Source organism: Rhinolophus sinicus, linkage group LG03, assembly GCF_036562045.2.
Source record: "Rhinolophus sinicus isolate RSC01 linkage group LG03, ASM3656204v1, whole genome shotgun sequence".
NCBI classification, from domain to species: Eukaryota; Metazoa; Chordata; class Mammalia; order Chiroptera; family Rhinolophidae; genus Rhinolophus; species Rhinolophus sinicus.
The window spans coordinates 161,869,333-161,883,660 of record NC_133753.1 but is presented as its reverse complement, the minus strand read 5'-3'; the positions used below and the strand labels follow the sequence as shown (position 1 = coordinate 161,883,660).

Genomic DNA, 14,328 nt, shown 5'->3' with positions numbered 1-14,328 from the left:
CCTGCCCTCAAGGAACTTCTATTTTTTATCATCAGGAAGATAAAACTTGGTAGTTAATAGTAATATTAGTATGTATACGTAAATGTAAGCTGTGACTAGTATACGCAGTCATGTAAACATGGCTGGGGAGTCATTTGTAGGGGTCCTGGGGACACTCAATATAGATTTGGGCTGTTACCTACACCATGTGCCAACATCACAGCCAGCACTGCTGGTAGTATGTGCATGGATGCTGTGCTCCACCCTCAGAGAGGGAGCAGGAAAACTCTAGGATTTTCTAAAACCTAGAAGGATTTCCTTCTTAAGAAATATCCAGTTTTGCTGCCAAACTCTCTCTCCTCCTACTTACATGGAGGTCAGAATCAAGATATACCACAGGTTGCAGAAGTTACCCCCAGGACCTGAGCATGCACATTTTGAAATGAATTTCCAAATGGGCATCCCTAGATCCACAAGCATGCCAAGCAAGAAGCCCTCTGAGAGTGGCCCCTGGAGGTGGAGCCAACGTGAACTGGCAGAAAGCAATTCCCAGGGCAGGGAGAGGGGTGTGAAATGATCAGGGAAGGAGTCATTCCTTAACTGCGAACCTGTTCTCTCCCCCTGCTCTTCCATTCCCACTCTGGTAACAATAGAAACCACACCCACCTTCCTTAGGTGTTCTCTGTTGTGGAAGGCCACCTGCTTTTGCACCCTCTCAGGTGGGGCTCAAAAAGGTTATGTGCAGAGTGCGTAAACTGTCAGCAGAAGGGACCATAAATTTACTCAGAAGCTAAGACTGGCTCCATAAGGTTTGGAAGATTACATGAGATGAGTTCTTCCTCTCCCTCATGTAGGCTGCATGTTTTTGTTTGTTTGTTTGTTTGTTTGTTTTTCAGTATATAGGGGAGAATAGGGATCCTTTCATTATTTATTCATCCAACAAATATTTATTGAGCACCTACCATGTGTAGGGCAGGGTCCTAGATATTAGGAATACAGCAAAGAACAGCCCAAAGACCCTACTGATAGTAGTGGGAGGAAGGTGGATAAGACACACAATACACACATGGATAAGTGTTAAATATTGAAATATCAACTGGGTCGGTGTTATGGACTAAATTGTGTACCTCTCCAAATTCATATGTTGAAGACCTAACCCCCAGTGCTACTATATTTGGTGACAGAGCTTTTAGGAAGTAATTAAAATTAAATGAGGTCGTAAGAGTGGGGTCCTCATCTGATAGGACTGGTGGCTTTATAAGAAGAAGCAACCCCCCCTCCCCATATCTCTCCCCATGAGCATTTACCAAGGAAAGACCATGTGACCACACAGTAAGACGACGGCCATCTGAAAGCTGGGAAAAGGGTTCTCAGTAGAACCCTACCATGCTGGCACTCTGACCTTGGACTTCCAGCCTCCAGAACTGTGAGAAAATAAATGTATGTTGTTTAAGCCACCCAGTCAGTACGTATTTTGTTACGGCAGTTCAAGCAGATTAAGAGAGTCAGGTAGTGATAAGTGCTCAGCATTAAAACCCAAGCACAGTAAAGAGACAGAGAGACATGACAGAGGGGTGGTGAGGGAGGTTCTCTGAGGAGGAGACTTTGGGCAGATGGCTGAATGAAGCTAAGACTCATTCAGAAGAGACGCTTGGTCTCAGGTTTCAGAATGCTAACAATCAAGCATGACAAGGCGCATCTTTAGAAGCAAATGAGACTGCCCCAGAAGAATAGTTTTGGGAACTAGTCAGTTCTCCTACAGGGAGGAGATGTTAGCTAGGCAACCAGTGTCTGCTTGGGCTAGTCCCGGAAACTCCATGCCCCAGTTTCCTGGGCTGTGAAATGAAGATAATAATTTTTACCTTATAGGGTTGTTGGGAGGTTTAAATGAGTTAATAATGCATGTAAAGCACAGGGACCAATGCTTGACACAAAGTATCAATAAACACTAACAATTATTATTACTGCCACTACCACTACTATCTCTACTATTATAACAACTACTGCTACTACTATTATTATTATTGGAAAACCACAGACAGAATACTAGAAATTTCAGCAATGGCACCTTTCAATTAAATCTCTGAGCATCCTAGCCCAGACTGCCTCTGGGAAATTAGCTTTGCTTGTCTGTCTCCCTCAGCTCCATCAGAAGAGGAAAAGCAATGACTAAGCCCACATGTTGTGAACTAGGAAGCCCTTTGCATGAGTTCAAAGCCATCCACAACAAAGGCTTTCTCCCATGGAGCACATTCTTTCTGCTCACTGATGCCAGAACACTCCTGGGAACCTGTTCTTGTCCTCTCATACCTTATAGGTCAGGGTGCTGGTGAAACATCTTTTTTAGAACCAAACACTGTTAGCAAGATGAAGACACATCTTCAGGTGCTCCTAAGGAGGAACAAGAGAAAAAAGATGGAAAAAATTAAAAAAACAGCAAGAAAGAGAGAAGCAGGAGTGAAGGAGAAGTGAAAAAAAAGAGGTAAATGTGGGGTGACTGGAAGGGCCAAAAGGAATTTACTGTTGACTCAATTGTTGATACAAGCAATCAAAATGGAACTGAAGAAAGGGGTTAGATACTGGGATCTACTTGTATCATATTGGTAGGTATTTAAAGAAATTACCTTGTACAATGCTTGAGTGCATTAAAATGAGTAAATAATGTTGACATTTTCATCTAAGCTTTGCTTTTATAGAGGCATTTTTTTTATAATTACATAAAGTGAAGTGAAATTGTTTTGAACCTGCCAAACTGTAAGTTTCCTAAGGGCAGAATTTATGCATGTGGTCTTCTTTTGAGTATTTTTTTCTTTTTAATGCCTCATGAAATTGGATGCAAGTGTGGTCAATAGATGGCTCTTTGGAAGTTCTTGGACAGCTTTTTGTATGTTTTTTCCCAAAGGACTCCAAATCCAGTAGTCTCCATAGACTTCGTTTGTTTGTTTTTTCTCATTCTCCTAGAAAATTAGTTTAATTTTAATATATTGTCATCAAGATTTTATACACCACAACAGTGCCTGTCAACCAGGCTTATTATTGCTGAACACTGACTTTATTCTTACATTATCAGAGTTCTCCTCCTTAATTTTTATACTATTCTGCAGAAACCAGCTGATCTGCACATCATTTTATTTGGCCTTTCTGGGGAAAGTTTGATGTTAGGCACTAGGTATGACTATAAAATCTTTCTCATCAATATGATTACACTGTGAGTCAACTGAAAATCTGAGGGGGAAAAATATTTTTTTTAAGCAAGTTCCATTAGCAAGAATATCTGGATATAGCTAGCATTCTCCTCAATAGCTATGAAATAAGGAAGGGAGTGGAGGTGGTAAAAAAAGAACCAAGAATTAGAAAGTTCTAAGGAAAGTGCATGCAAATTAGACCTGCAGTAAAATGTGTTGATTTCTGTTCGAGGCAGTTTCCCTACAGACAATAGTGATGTTTTGAGATGACCATTGGATTAATCGTCAGCAGATATGTGTTTGTTTTCTGCTACTGCCAATTTCCATGGTGTAAATAATCACACCACAGCCAATTTCAATGTGATATTTTAAAACATGGAGTTGGGAATAAATGCTGACAATAGGCTCTCACAAATCAGTACCAGCCAACTCCTGAATACCAAGGATTTTGTCTTTTTTCATTCTGTAAGTTCCCTCTTTATTCTGTTGGTGTTTAAACTTTAATTTCTACCTTATCTAACATTAACATTGTTCTCTGGATTGTTTGGTTCACATTTGCTTTCTATGTCTTGGCCTATTTCTCTATTTCCAGTCCACATAAATAAATTTTAAGTATGTTTCCCATAAATTGTTTATAGTGATTTGTGTGTACATGTGTTTTGGAATGGCAGGTGTGTATACTTGCCTGTTTGTTTGTTTGTTTAATCCAATCTGAAAAATTGGTCTGTTCATATACAGCACAATATCATCTTATTTGATTTTTGGTATTTATATGTTATTGAAAAGGGCATATATTGCTAAACCTTACACTGCAAGATTAGAGATAGGGAAACATACTTTTATGAACATTCAAGTAAATGCAGATAACTCTCTTTATTGAAAGAAACATATGTTCACTATCTTGATGAGCAGTACTATTGCACTATATTTCCTAATTTGGTTTTGTGTATTTATTACACACGGACATATAGACCTCACTTTGTATTGAGAGTACTTTGTTTTAGACATTTTATTATATTAGAATTTGTCAGAGTGCATTCCATTTGTGTTTTACATCACCGCCTCCTTTTTCAAAAACTACAGTGATATCTTAGATGTTAAAAAAAAAAAAAGTGGGAGTAGAGGGGCAAAACGTAGACTGAATAAAATGCCGAGCTTTAGCATATTTAATAACTGAGTCAATGTGATGTTTAAAATGTTGCTGTTAAATAGATCGAGTTGTCACCCCCCAACTCGAAGACGGTGCCCCCAAATAAGATAGATTATAAGGACGATTAAAACTATAGCTGGCCTGGCTGTGAGAGGGATCCAATCTGTTCATACATGTGCTATTCAAGTTCTACTAAAGGGCTGAGACTACGCAGGCCTCAGTGAATATTTGTGAGTTGACTGCTTGGCAGCTGCAAATATCACAATCAAGGGATAGCAATTGTCTCAGACTATGGCCCTCTGACAGTGTCATCATGATCCCAAAGTGGCTTTTTAGCAGTGAGGATGGAAAATGCTTTCCTCAGCTGGAGACTAACTGCTGAAATCTTGGCTCATCTAATTATCATTTTTCCTAAGGGCCTTATCACCTAAAAGAGTTGTGCCTTGGGTTTACAGAATGGGCAACTGTCCTTACAAATCAGTGTTTTTTAACAAAGCAGGCTTGATTTTGTTTAGCTATAAAGCTGCTGTGTCTTCTACGCTTCTGGAGACTAACTAAGGCTTCATCAGACTTGTACTGTTCTATGTTGCATCACTTCTCAACTCAGGCCTCAGAGGTTCTCAGAGCTTTCAAAAACAGTTTCATCTCTCAGCTAAGACTAATAAAATCAAACTCGCATCTCTCGCGCCCCTGCTTAATGCCTTCCCGTATAATTCTCTAATTTGTAGACTCCAGCCAAAGGCCAATAAAGCAATTTCCCCCACTTTTTTATGATTTCCTGCTTATAATGCTTCCTTTTTGTCCATTCTTTGAAAAAACAACATTAACAACGCTACTTATAGTTTATCGTCAATGTCCTGAAAAAAGCAAGAATGGAGGGAAGGACAGAAGCGTGTCTAACAAAGCTTTAGCCTAGAGAGGAGTTCTCCAGTTTGATGGTTTTTCATTTTTCCTGAAGGCCCATTTGAAAAGCTTTAAGCGGACTCTTGAACTCCTGTCTACTATTCAACACTAGAACTTTCTGTACGTACTTTGCTAACCCTACGTCATGACCATGTTATTTATTTTCACTCTAGGAAACATAAACATTAGCAACCTTTGGGTAAAAGTTTATGGAATCCAACTGGACTTGGATGAAAGGATTAAAACATCCTTTAAAAAGCTAATAATACAGAAAGATCTAAGCCTTTAGTCACAATACACTGAAACATAAATTAAGGTGATGGCTTAAAGCAACATAAACTGCCTTCCAAATTTGTATCTCTTGCCCTGATTTCTACATCAGACTCCAAACTTACATATACAACCCCTAACGACTTTCTAATAGGAACTTCATTCTTAACATGGGCAAAACAAAATACCTACCCCTCCCCCAATATGTTCCGCTGTTAATTTCACTATCTTGGCATATGTCACCACCACCTGTATCTCAAGCCAGAAACCCTGGAGTATCCCCTTATCCATGTCCATCCTCCCCTCCCATATCCAAACTATCAGCAGGGCTCTGAAAGCTGGAAGGTGAAAGTGTGTTCTGATTATGTGTTGACGGCTACATCACTCCTGCTACTCCCAGGCCAAGCCATGGACACCTTCTGCCAACACTACTGATGTGTCCTTGGGTCTCCCTGCTTCCATTCTTGCCCATTTTCATCTAATTTTCCTTAAAGCAGAAAGAGATAGCTTTCTTAAAATGTTAATTAGTTCACATCCTTCTCCTAGGAACCCATCTGTTCAAATAAATCCCATCTCATTTCCCAGTCTGCAAGCTCCTTCCTTGAGGAACTGGCCTCTTCCTACTTTTCTGACCTGATCTCATACCACTCACCCTCTGGCTTATTGAACCCCATTATACTTCTGTTTTTTTCTGTTTTTCGTTTTTTTGTTTGAAGATAAGAAGCCATTTCTGGGGACCTTTGCTATTTTTCTATGTAGAATGCTGTTCTTCCCATAGAAATTAACCTGGGTAGCTCCTGCCTACCATCCATGTGTCAGCAAAATTGTTTTACAGATAAGCCTTCTTTGGCTGGTTGATTTAACATCTCCACCACTCTCCATTGCATCATCTGCTTTTATTTTCTTTATAGCACTATCACTCTGGATGCACAAAATCTTCTTATGCATTTATGTGTAAACTAGTTTGCTTTGTGACTCTCTTTCGAAAGCAGCACCGTCCAATAGGAATGCAAGCCACCCATGTGGTTGTAAATTTTTAGTAGTCTCACAATATCAAAGCAAAATAAACAAATCAAAATCATTTGATAGTATTTTTTATTTAACCCAACAACACTAAAATATTATCATTTCAAAATGTAATCGATATTAAAAAATATTACCGAGGTGTTTTACATTCTTTCCTTTCATACAGAGTTCTTGAAATGCAGTGAACTTTACTTTTCTAGCACGTCTATGTTGGGACTGGCCACATTTCAAAGGCTCAACAGCCACGTGTGTATTGGTGAGTTCAGCTCTAGGATGTGAGCTGCATGTGAGCCAGGACCTTGCCTGTCTTGTGATCTGCAGCATTCCCCGTGTTTATAAAAAGAACAGTGCCTGACACATAGTAAGCACTCAAGAAATATTTCATGAGAGAATAGTTCAAAATATTTTGAGATCTCAGCACAATTCCTTAGTCAAGATTGAATACCTATCACTAGGTACAATTTCAAAAGTTTAAAAATATCTAAGTCAATTTGTTACTTTGAGTGAGGAAAAGTACTGATTTAATAATACTGTAAGTATGAATTTGGGGTAAAAGTCCCCAGGCTTTTTGTCTTGTCTACAGTCTCCGTGATATTGCTCAGCTCCACCTTGGTACCTACCAAACCCTTACATGAAATGCCCTCTCTCTGATCATCCCACCAAAAAGTTCTACTCATCCTTCACATCTCAGCTCAAATTCTCACTACAGTAGGGAGCGGGTCTCTTCTAGGCATCCTTGAACACACCTTCATTTGTGATTCCACTATGCTTTGGATGGTCTTCTAGTAAAGTGTTAAACTGACTCTTAAAATACAGGTGTCCTATTTCTTTGCCTTGATTTCCATGAGGAGACTTCTGATCCTGGGTTGCTAACAGTAACTCTCTAGACCTCTCCATGGCAAGACATTTTCCTGATTAGTGACATGGAAAAGAGTCTGACATACACTGGTCCATGTGTGATAACTGGGTACCGTTGATGTGTCTCAGCTGTCCTGACCTCAGAAGGAAAGGAGGGTGAATGGCTCCTCAGAGGCAAGTGATGCATTATTCAGAAAATGGTAACTCTACCAAAGAATCAAATAAGGATGAAAAAATCATCTTTGTCATTGATAAATCTGCATTGGATATTGTGAGTAAATGGTTAAGATGAGGTCTGGGCTAACCCAGGACTACCTGGGAGAACCATCTCAGAGTCTGAATCCTTATAGCAGTCTGCGTGGAAACAACAGAGTGAAAAGAAATGTGGAAGGCTGTGTCTGCCTTGTCTACTGATGGCAGGACACCTGGGCAGAAGAGCTATAGGGTGGCATGGAGGCCTGGGCTTCTGTAACTAGAACAGTTATATAAGGTTACATGGAAATGGATGATACAGCTTCTCTGAGTTAAGGTGTCCTCCACAGACTAAGCTCTTGTCCACAGCAGCCATACAGATTGTAGAAAGGGGCAAAGGGAGCTGCATATTTGTGTAGGTGCTGGGCCACCTCAGGATATGAAGATGCCTTACCTGCTATACCCCTTGTCCTGTATCCTTCCTATGAAGCTAAGCAAGTGTAGTAGTAGGTGGAAGACTCCTATGTCTTGTGAGTTTGACACCTTGAACCTGTAATAGCCACTGTATCAGGGCAGAGACCTATAGCCAGAATCAGGCTTTCTATTAATAATACTCCCTCTCAAGCCTTAGTCCCGAGACACAGCAGCAGAGAGAGCTGTTTTTTCAGGACACTTACTCATTTGTTGTACGATAAAGTGAAGCTTCCTTTTTGATCATCTGAAAGTGAGGCCAAAAAGAATACAACTACCTGTGCTCAGGGCTTGGCCAAGTAGGAGGATGGTAATGAGAGTGAGAAATGAGAAAAAGAGACCAAGATCATGTGTGAACATGGGTTCTCACGTACAGTTTTAACTTACAGTAAGGCTTGAACCAATGAATGTCATTTTTATGGCCACTTTACTAATTGAATAAATCAATCTTTTGCCCATGCATAGGAGTAACTCATGGGTGGAGAAAATTTGTGCTTCTCTGATACAAATTTTAAAAAAGAGAACAAAGAGCACGGGCCTGCTGAAATTTGTCAGCATGTCTCTCTCCTGCAGACAGCTTCCTCCTTCACATCTAGGCCTTGTTCACCGACATGGCCATAGCTATTTGCTGAGTGCCAAGAACTCAAGGACTAATCATTTCAATGGACAAATGAATTAAAAATTGACTCATCAACCCTCAACCTTTAATTTCTACACTATACAAATCTTCTAAAAAAGTTTTAGGCTTTACAAAAGTTTGAAGTAGGGACTCATACAAAATTTATGTATAGGATATGAGATTTATATTACTTCTTTCCTATAAGGACCTCTAAACTGTGTAAATGAAAAATATTCATGCAAAATTAATCTCATTCAGGTTCTCACTGATCTATAAAGTCAGAAATTAGAAAGTCAGTATTAGAAAATTAAGGACATTTTGAAAAAATGCCAAGTACCAAAGAGACTATTTCAATTCTTGTAATTTCACACAAAAGCCAAATGTCTGGGGGATTATAAAGACCAGTTTCTTAAAGGCACTTAACAAGGAAGTCAGTTCCAAGCAAGGGAGTAGAGGCTGGAAAAATGGGAAATGAATAGTATAGACTGCTTTTTTTAAGAGAGAGAGAAAAAAATACCCTCAAAAGAAAAAGCTACTGTCAAATTTGTGCCAAATAGGAATAGATAATGGAGAAATTATTTGAATAATCTGACCGGTAAGATATCTAAGAGCTTTTCCTGACATGACACTTAGATAATTACCATTTAAAAGGAATAGTTTATAGAAATGGGTAGCAGGGGAACATATTAATGGAGATGAGTCTAAACAAACAAATAAACTAACAAAATATCTAGATTGTTATGAATACAAATATTTTGGAATATGGTTAATTTCCCATCTAGTTTTAAGGTAAATTACCCAATTTGAACTTTGAACTTATGGTCAGATAAAAGATTTAGATAGCCTCTCTGCTTGAATTGATTTTTAACTTTTTTTTGGTTTGTTTTTAAAGGATCAGTTTCTGCCAAGACAGTTCCAAAGCACACTGGGTAAAATAAGGTAAGGTGAACGATAGTAGTTAAGACTGGTTACATACTGGCCTGATTTAAAGATGGCACTTATCCTGTAAAAAGGACAGGTATGAGTCAACCAACAAGGGTGGTTCATGAGCCAAATCTTCCTAATGCATACTCAGTTCGGGGTAAGATTGACTTCACAAAAATAACATCAGGGTCCCTAAAAAAATATTCTATTTCAGAGGGCTGGAAGTGTTAAACATTATAGCATCATTAAAACATGTCTGTATCTAATCACATGATACTAAAATTATCTTCACTCTTTATGAGTTTTATTTTCAAGTTCAACTGCATAGCATATTACTAATTAAGCCATCCAATATCTGTTTACATATTTCACAATTTCATCTTGTCCTCACTCAGTTTTACTGCCCAGTAGGAGGATGCTAATTTAGAAACAGAAAATACTCATCAGGAAAAGATTATTTAGAAAGAAAAGACCAAGGACAGAAGGGGAAGACAGGTCAGGCAGGGCTTTGTCTCATTCTGAGGGAAGCTGCTAGGTATTCCTAAAGGGGCCTTACAGAAAAGACTGAGGTAGCTGGATATCCAAGTAACTCAACCTCAATTTATCTTCACAGAATTCCTTCATTGCCTTGTTTGAAATATTGTGGCTGAAAAATACTATCATAAAAACTCACATTAAAATGTACATGTGAAAAACACATTAAAATAAAAATTAGGCTTTTGGAATAATCTCTGCCATTTCTACTTGTATTAGGATGTTAATTAAGGTTTTAACATATCTGTTAACTTATTATTTTCACATAATGTTTATAGAGATTAGGGAAAATATGTACTTAATGGAAAATATAAACGCTTACTTGATTATAGAATGTGTAGGGGAGGAAAGTGGAAAAAAATGGAAAAGAATAAAAAAAGGAAGAAACAATGAACAAAGAAACAAAAGAGGACAAAGAAAATACTTTACAAAAATAATTTGGGAGCAAATAAAGAAAATTTGGCAAATAACTTTTTAAAGACCCATAACTATTTCAAAATCAAAAAGAAGAGGAAAAAAGGAAGAATCTAGCAATGGAGCAAATGTAACTTGAAAAACACTGGCACAAAAATGTAAAACTATAAATATAAAATTAAAACTTACAGATGTATGTTACAGAAAAATATTTCACTGTTTTTCATTTTCATAAAGACTTGAGGATCCAGGGAATAATCAGATTGCAAAGATAATCAAGAAGAAACATTGGGTGTAAAAGATATTTTTTTTTCCTAACACTTTTTATGTGTTTCAATGACCTAGAGAAGGTAGACTCATTTCAATGATGTATCCATACCTCAAAAGAGTTTGGGGATGCTCTTTAAGATTTGTGTTGTGAGTCTGTTACATGTTATTTTTATATACTTGGTTCTTTCATTTGGATTGATTCTTATCGCTGGTCTTCAAGCTGGAAGAGCTTCAGATTAGCAAGTATTGGCAAACCTCAGCAAGAGTCAGTCCTGTCAAGAGGTAAATAATGTTGGTTTTACCCCACCTTTATGGTATGATTTCACACTGATAGGGAGTCCAGGGAACAGAACTCTATGACGGTTCTATCCTATGAATTCAAGTAGATACAGCACTGAGTGTCACATGTGGGGTAAAAAGCAAGTTATGTCTATAAAAGGGCTGGCAAAGAGGCTCCATTTCAAGTGCCAGCTCTGATTCATCCATGGCGGCTGCCTGGAGCACGTCAGGAAAGATTGCTAGGCTAAATCTCAGATCAGAGGCAAAAAATCTGGAATAAATGAATTGATAATGTGGGAATAGTAGAAGTAACACATATTTGACACATACTTGTCACCCCGATATAAAAATATACTTGACACCCCTGATATGAAGAGTATCTAGAGATTTTTTTGTTTTGTTTCACGGAGTGGTCCGAAAGCAACTGTAGCAAGAGATTAAGCATACAGTCACAGAAAGATATTACACACGCATGCACACACATACACACAAACACTGTATCATACATACACATACATAAAACAACTGTAGCAAGGGACAAAGGATGTAGTCACAGGAAAACATTATTTTGAAGAAAAGCACACATTAGAATATATAATTTGTTTCTCTGTTAAAAAATCAGGTTCTTTATTGACTGGTGAACTGTTGGTAGATTAGATTTTTCTATATTAAAAGAATAACAGGGAAAAGTTCATTTTTATATATAACCAATTATGTAAATTACTTAACATTTACACAATTATGTGGATTACTTCCTCACTGTTTTCACAATTAATTGTCTTTGAAGCCAGCTGTGTGGGGGGCCTGGCAGCCTCCCTACATCACAGCTGTTTTCCCCACATTCCAGCAGCACCATCTTCTAGTTTGTCAGGAATCCCACAAAGGAAAAGAAGTAACACTCTTTGTGAGAATGTCGAAGTTTTGGTTAACCGCAAAATCTAATGGCTTTGTTTTGATGCACATTTCATTGAAAAAGAATTCAAGATCATCAGTTACACATCCAAATGTTTCGGATGTGCCTACATTAGGGTATTTGAAAGCCCTTCACAAAATTGCTGGTATAATCTAATTAGACAATTATCCCTTAATTGCTTAATTTTCAGCTACTCTATTTAAGTACCTTTTAAATTTGTTATTTGCATTTTCCTTATTAATTAAAAAGTAATAGGGCAAAAAGAGGCCAATAAACCTTGTGTCGCGTACATCTAATGGATGTATGTGCAAATAGAATTACCTTTTCTCTTTAAGATACTCTGGAAAGATGGTTTTTATTTTTAATTAAAAAAAAACCTCACTTAGCATTTTTTTTCAATCCTGAGGTAAGAGGACATACATCTGAAATGCTCAGTATGACACTGTCACTGAGAGCCCATCCTTATTTAGTTACCTGACAAGTACTCTGTCTACAAGGATAGCCAGCGTTAGCAGAAACATCAATATAGGACTCAGTATGAGGCTCGTTCATATTGGCAAGAAGTACATAAAAAAGAACTGACAGATCTTTTCTATATTTGAATTCAAATGACAGGCTGAAAGACAGCACCTTTTCACCTGTAATTGGATAGAAAAAGGATCCAAGGAGAGTGGGCTTCCCTGCTGGTGTTGCAACACATGGTTTGTTAGGTATCTCACCCCTTACTGAAAGCTGTGTCCTCTGGGATGTGACAGGATTAGTATCTTTGAGCTTTCTGAAACCTCTGTGTTATTTGTAAATCCAAAACAGAGAAACATAAAACTCAGAAAATGAAAGGTTGAAAAGAAGGTTTAGATTTTCAAAATTAGTAATTTCTAAAGTCTCCAGGAATCAAGCATGGAAAAATAAATCCATTCATTCTAAACTGATCTTTCCATCATCATACATTAAAGCAATGTTTGCATCTTTAAAAGAAAAAAGAAAAAAAAAAAAATATATATATAAAATGAGAAATTTTGGTGAAAGATTAAGGGGTAAAGACTATTTTAAATTAAATATCATTGTCTTCATCCTAATCATCACCATCATCGTCGTCTCCAGAGAACATTTATCATAGATCTTCTGTACATTTCATTAATATCCAGCTGCTGCCCTTTGGACACTAAAAAATTAGAATATCCCACACTGACAAAGACATAAAGGACATACAGCGAACTGAAAAACATCAAATACATGAAGAAAATGGTAAAGTGCATATTTTCATTTTATAAATAAATAAAGTATTACAAAACAGAGAATCATGAGAATTGTTTATTTTGTTGAGCCAGATCACAGTTTTCTTTTCTAGCTAGAAATTTTAAAAATATTTTAATAATTCTTCAGAATGAAAGCGTGTTCAAATGTCATTTTAATGGATAGGAAACCACGCCTTTAGCGCCATTTCGTTAGGGCACACAGAGCAAGAAACTGTAAAAGCACTAAAAGAGCCTTTCTTTTGGAACAGCAATGGTTTGACTACTAGCCTCAGCATATCCCACACAGGAGGTTTTATAATTTGCTTAAAGAACAAGAAAGAATTTGTTTCTGAAATGGAGTAAGAAAAGGTCAGAAAAAAAAATCTATTTTTCTTAAGAGATTGGTTTAGAAGTGGAATTTTATTTAGAAACTATTGTTTCCTGCCAAGAAAATACTAGGGGGTGAAAACAAGCACTTTTTAGCTTTTGGGAAGGTAAACTCACAGGATCAATAAAATTTAAAAATTAGTACATGCAGATAGAATGGTCAAGATAAGATCAGTCTGATTGCCCAGTGATCATAAAAACTCAGAAAATTACATTAACCGTAGTCTCACAGCCTTCCAGGCTTGGTGGCTGAAAGCAAGACTTTTTGAAAATATTGGTTATTTTTAATAATGATAACACAGCAACAGTAGTAACTTGTATTACATGTTTCCTATGTACCAGGTGCTATGCCAAAGATTTTATATGCATTAGCTCATGTAATCACCACACTGATTTGATGTAGTGGCAGACTAATAAATATTATAACCCCCCTTTTAAGTATGGGAAAACTGAGACTTAGAGAGGTATGTAGCTTAGCCTTTGTCACATCTTAAGTGTCAGAGCTCCAATTTGAGCTCACCTTTGTCTGACTCGAACACTCTTAGAGCTCTTTTACATTTGCCTTCTCAAGGCCCCACGTTCTCTGAGCTATATACTGTCTTAAAAGGAAAGGGAAATCTTAAGCAGTGTAAGAAGAAAGCACAGGTTGCCTAGTAGTTAGTCTCATGGGAAAAGTGATTTCAGTAGAGCTGATGCAGTGCGGCAAACGGCGAAGTAGA

General features: G+C 37.6%; 1 protein-coding gene across 4 annotated transcripts in view; it reads right to left on the bottom strand.

The window, feature by feature from the left end:
- PDE4D (phosphodiesterase 4D) overlaps nt 1-14,328 on the bottom strand; it is a 1,269,731-nt gene that overhangs the window by 701,652 nt on the left and 553,751 nt on the right. The window lies entirely within an intron of this gene.